We start from the raw sequence: 6,096 nt of genomic DNA, 5'->3' as shown, positions 1-6,096 counted from the left end.
CTGGTTTTGGTGTATAGTTTCATCGAGCACTAACATAAGATGATGGTCAAAGAGTTTAGGACCTTTGTTGTCTCCGTTTCTCTAGATAATGAAGATTTTATAATGCTAATTCCAGTAATCTAGGCAGTATATGAAATTTTAGTAAATTAAATATTAAAAAATTAGAATGATTCATATATACCATGAAAGATAGTTTAGAATACATTAATTCAAATGTAGAAAGTTGTTTGAAATTTTTAAACTAAAGTGAAGAGTATAAGGTTTAGTATATAGAGGATTTACAGAAAACACATTATTTTAGAAGGGGTTAACCCACGGATTTACAGAAAATTTTCAAAAATATGAAAATCTCGTTTTAGTGTATAGTTTCATCGAGCACTAACATAAGATGATGGTCAAAGAGGTTAGAACCTCTGTTGTCTCCGTTTCTCTAGATAATGAAGATTTTATAATGCTAATTCCACTAATCTAGGCAGTATATGAAATTTTAGTAAACTAAATATTAAAAAATTAGAATGATTCGTATATACCATGAAAGATAGTTTAGAATACATTAATTCAAATGTAGAAAGTGGTTTGGAAATTTTAAACTAAAGTGAAGAGTATAAACTTCAGTATATAGAGTATTTACTGAAAACACATTATTTTAGAAGGGGTCAACCCACGGATTTTGGAAAATTTTCAAAATATGAAAAATTGGTTTTAGTGTATAGTTTCATCGAGAACTAACATAAGATGATGGTCAAAGAGTTTAGAAACTCTGTTGTCTTCGTTTCTCTAGATAATGAAGATTTTATAATGCTAATTCAACTAATCTAGTCAGTATATGAAATTTTAGTAAACTAAATATTAAAAAATTAGAATGATTCTTATATACCATGAAAGAAACTTTAAAATACATTAATTCAAATTTCGAATGTGGTTTGAAAATTTTAAACAGAAGTGAAGAGTATAAACTTAGTATATAGAACATTTACGGAAAACTCATTATTTTAGAAGGGGTTAACCCTCGGATTTGGAAAAAAATTCAAAAATATGAAAATCTGGTTTTAGTGTATAGTTTCATCGAGCACTAAGATAAGATGATGGGCAAAGAGTTAAGAACATCTGTTGTCTCAGTTTCTCTAGATAATGAAGATTTTATAATGCTAATTCCCCTAATCAATGCAGTATATATGAAATTTTAGTAACTAAATATTAAAAAATTAAAATGATTTCTATATACCATGAAAGATAGTTTAGAATACATTAATTCAAATGTAGAATGTGGTTTGAAAATTGTAAACAAAAGTGAAGAGTATAAACTTCAGTATATAAAGCATTTACCTAAAACTCATTATTTTAGAAGGATTTAACCCACGGATTTTGGAATTTTTTTTAAGATATGAAAATATGGTTTTAGTGTATTGTTTCAACGAGCACTAACATAAGATGATGGTCAAAGAGTTTAGAACCTTTGTTGTCTCCGTTTCTCTAGATAATGAAGATTTTATAATTATAATTCCACTAATCTAGGCAATATATGAAATTTTAGTAAACTAAATATTAAAAGATTGAATGATTCCTATATATCATTAAATATAGTTTAAAATACATTAATTCAAATGTAGAAAATGGTTTGAAATTTTTAAACTAAAGTGAAGAGTATAAACTTCAGTATATAGAGGATTTACCGAAAAATCATTATTTTAGAAGGGGTTAACCCACGGATTTTGGAAAATTTTCAAAAATATGAAAATCTAGTTTTAGTGTATATTTTCACCGAGCACTAACATAAGATGATGGTCAAAGAGTTTAGAACCTCTGTTGTATCCATTTCTCTAGATAATGAAGATTTTATAATGCTAAATCCACTAATTTAGGCAGTATATGAAATTTTACAAAACTAAATATTAAAAAATTGAACGATTCCTATATACCATTAAAGATAGTTTAGAATACATTAATTCAAATGTCGAATGTGGTTTGAAAAATTTAAACAAAAGTGAAAGTATAAACTTCAGTATATATCGCATTTACCGAAAACTCATTATTTTAGAAGGGGTTAACCCACGGATTCTGGAAAATTTTCAAGAATGTGAAAATCTGGTTTTAGTGTATAGTTTCAGCGAGCACCAACATAAGATGATGGTAAATGAGTTTAGGACCTTTGTTGTCTCCGTTACTGTATATAATGAAGATTTTATAATGCTAATTCCACTAATCTAGGCAGTATATGAAATTATAGTAAATTTATTTTTAAAATATTGGAATGATTCATATATACCATTAAAGATCGTTTAAAATATATTAATTCAAATGTAGAAAGTGGTTTGAAAATTTTAATCTAAAGTGAAGAGTATAAACTTCAGAATACATAGCATTTACCGAAAACTCATTATTTTAAAAGGGGTTAACCCACGGATTTTGGAAAATTTTCAAAAATATGACAATCTGGTTTTATTGTATAGTTTTATCGAGCACTAACATAAGATGATGGTCAATGATTTTAGGACCTTTGTTGTCTCCGTTACTCTATATAATGAAGATTTTATAATGCTAATTCCACTAATCTATGCAGTATATGAAATTTTAGTAAACTAAATATTAAAAAAATTAGAATGATTCATATATACCATGGAAGATAGTTTAGAATACATTTATTCAAATGTAGAAAGTGGTTTGGAAATTTTAAACTAAAGTGAAGAGTATAAACTTCAGTGTATAGAGGATTTAGCGAAAACACATTATTTTAGAATGGGTTAACCCACGGATTTTGGAAAATTTTCAAAATATGAAAAATTGGTTTTAGTGTATAGTTTCATCGAGCACTAAGATAAGATGATGGTCAAAGAGTTTAGTACCTCTATTGTCTCTGTTTCTCTAGATAATGAAGATTTTATAATGCTAATTTAACTAATCTAGTCTGTGTATGAAATTTTAGTAAACTAAATATTAAAAAATTAGAATGATTCATATATACCATGAAAGAAACATCAGAATACATTAATTCAAATGTCGAATGTGGTTTGAAAATTCTAAACAAAAGTGAAAAGTATAAACTTCAGTATATATAGCATTTACCGTAAACTCATTATTTTAGAAGGGGTTAACCCACGGATTTTGGAAAATTTTCAAAAATATGAAAATCTGGTTTTAGTGTATAGTTTCATTGAGCACTAACATAAGATGATTGTCAATGAGTTTAGGACCTTTGTTGTCTCCGTTACTCTATATAATGAAGATTTTATAATGCTAGTTTCAATAATCTAGGCAATATATGCAATTTTAGTAAATTAAATTTTAAAAAATGATAATGATTCATATATACCATTAAAGGTAGTTTAAAATACATTAATTCAAATGTCTAATGTGGTTTGAAAATTTTAAACAAAAGTGAAGAGTATAAACTTCAGTATATATAGCATTTACCAAAAACTCATTATTTTAGAAGGGGTTAACCCACGGATTTTGAAAAAAATTCAAAAATATGAAAATTTGGTTTTACTGTATAATTTCACCGAGCACTAACATAAGATGATGGTCAAAGAGTTTAGAACCGCTGTTATCTATGTTTCTCTAGATAATGAAGATTTAATAATGCTAATTCCACTAGTCTAGGCAGTGTATGAAATTTTACTAACTAAATATTAAAAAATTAGAATGATTCCTATATACCATGAAAAATAGTTAGAATACATTAATTTAAATGTAGAAAGTGGTTGAAAATTTTAAACTAAAGTGAAGAGTATAAACTTCAGTATATAGAGCATTTACCGAAAACTCATTATTTTAGAAGGGGTTAACCCACGGATTTTGGAAAATTTTCAAAAATATGAAAATCTGGTTTTGGTGTATAGTTTCATCGAGCACTAACATAAGATGATGGGTAAAGAGTTTAGGACCTTTGTTGTCTTCGTTTCTCTAGATTTTTTTTTTGGCTCAACTTCAAACTTTCATTATCCAACATTGTTCAGACTTACAACAGTGTTCAGTCCTACATCAGGCATATCTGCCTCTAATATTGGTTTCAACCAACTTGGCACAATAGAATACAACTTAGGAACATGATTCATAAAAGAAAAAGCTTCCTTTGCTATCCTATCCGCCGTTTTGTTACCATCTCTAGAGTAAAACTCAACCTTAAAGCTCCGGTTCATCTTATGGGAGTGGGTGATATCTTGGATGATCGGGTTCAGCTTTGGCCATGTTTCCTCCACACCTGCGATCATCTTCACTATCACCTGTGCATCTGTTTCAAATATCACATGTGAATAACCCAAGCAAGACATAGTTTTTATAGCCCAATTTAGTGCAGTTGCTTCAGTCTCCACCGGTGAATCTAGCCCTTCGAACCTTTGAGCTCCAGCCCACAACAGTTGACCCGCGTGGTTTCTACTGATCCAGCCAATACTTTGTGCTTGCTGGTCTTTATGCCAGGCTCCATCTGTATTGCATTTAATCCAGTTCTGTATTGGCGGTTTCCACTTGGCGGGTTGTTTCTCTAGATAATGAAGATTTTATAATGCTAATTCCACTAATCTAGGCAGTATATGAAATTTTAGTAGACTGACTAAATATTAAAAAATTAGAATGATTCATATATACCATGAAAGATAGTTTAGAATACAATAATTAAAATGTAGAATGTGGTTTGAAAATTGTAAACAAAAGTGAAGAGTATAAACTTCAACATATAGAGCATTTACCTAAAACTCATTATTTAGAAGGGGTTAACCCACGGATTTTGGAAAAATTTCAAAAATTCTGAAAATATGATTTTAGTGTATGGTTTCAACGAGCACTAACATAAGATGATGGTCAAAAAGTTTAGAACCTTTGTTATCTCCGTTTCTCTAGATAATGAAGATTTTATAATGCTAATTCCACTAATCTAGGCAGTATATGAAATTTTAGTAAAATAAATATTAAAAAAATTGAATGATTCCTATATATCATTAAAGATAGTTTAAAATACATTAATTCAAATGTAGAAAGTGGTTTGAAAATTTTAAACTAAATATGAAAATCTTGTTATATTGTATAGTTTCATCGAGCACTAACATAAGATGATGGTCAAAGAGTTTAGAACCTCTGTTGTATCCGTTTCTCTAGATAATGAAGATTTTATAATTCTAATTCTACTAATCTAGGCAGTATATGAAATTTTACCAAACTAAATATTAAAAAAATGAATGATTCCTATATATTAAAGATTAGAATACATTAATTCAAATGTCAAATGTGGTTTGAAAATTTAAAACAAAAGTGAAGAGTATAAACTTCATTATATATAACATTTACCGAAAACTCATTATTTTAGCAGGGGTTAACCCATGGATTTTGGAAAATTTTCAAAAATATGAAAATCTGGTTTTGGTGTATAGTTTCAACGAGCACTAACATAAGATGATGGTCAAAGAGTTTAGGACCTTTGTTGTGTCCGTTTCTCTAGATAATGAAGATTTTATAATGCTAATTCCACTACTCTAGACAGTATATGAAATTTTAGTAAATTAAATATTAAAAAATTAGAATGATTCATATATACCATGAAAGATAGTTTAGAATACATCAATTCAAATGTAGAAAGTTGTTTGAAATTTTTAAACTAAAGTGAAGAGTATAAGGTTTAGTATATAGAGGATTTACCGAAAACTCATTATTTTAGAAGGGGGGGTTAACCCATGGATTTTGGAAAATTTTCAAAAATATGAAAATCTGGTTTTAGTGTATAATTTCACCGAGCACTAACATAAGTTAATGGTCAAAGAGTTTAGAACCTCTGTTGTCTACGTTTCTCTAGATAATGAAGATTTTATAATGCTAATTCCACTAAATTAGGCATTGTATGAAATTTTACTAACTAAATAATAAAAAATTAGAATGATTCCTATATACCATGAAAAATAGTTAGAATACATTAATTCAAATGTAGAAAGTGGTTTGAAAATTTTAAACTAAATTAAAGAGTATAAACTTCAGTATATAGAGGATTTACAGAAAACACATTATATTAGAAGGGGCTAACCCACGGATTTTGGAAAATTTTCAAAAATATGAAAATCTGGTTTTAGTGTATAGTTTCATCGAGCACTAACATAAGATGATGGTCAA

The sequence above is a fragment of the Raphanus sativus genome, chromosome 5 (genome assembly GCF_000801105.2).
Source record: "Raphanus sativus cultivar WK10039 chromosome 5, ASM80110v3, whole genome shotgun sequence".
Lineage (NCBI taxonomy): Eukaryota > Viridiplantae > Streptophyta > Magnoliopsida > Brassicales > Brassicaceae > Raphanus > Raphanus sativus.
The sequence above is the reverse complement of the archived record's forward strand: the minus strand, read 5'-3'. Positions refer to the sequence as shown.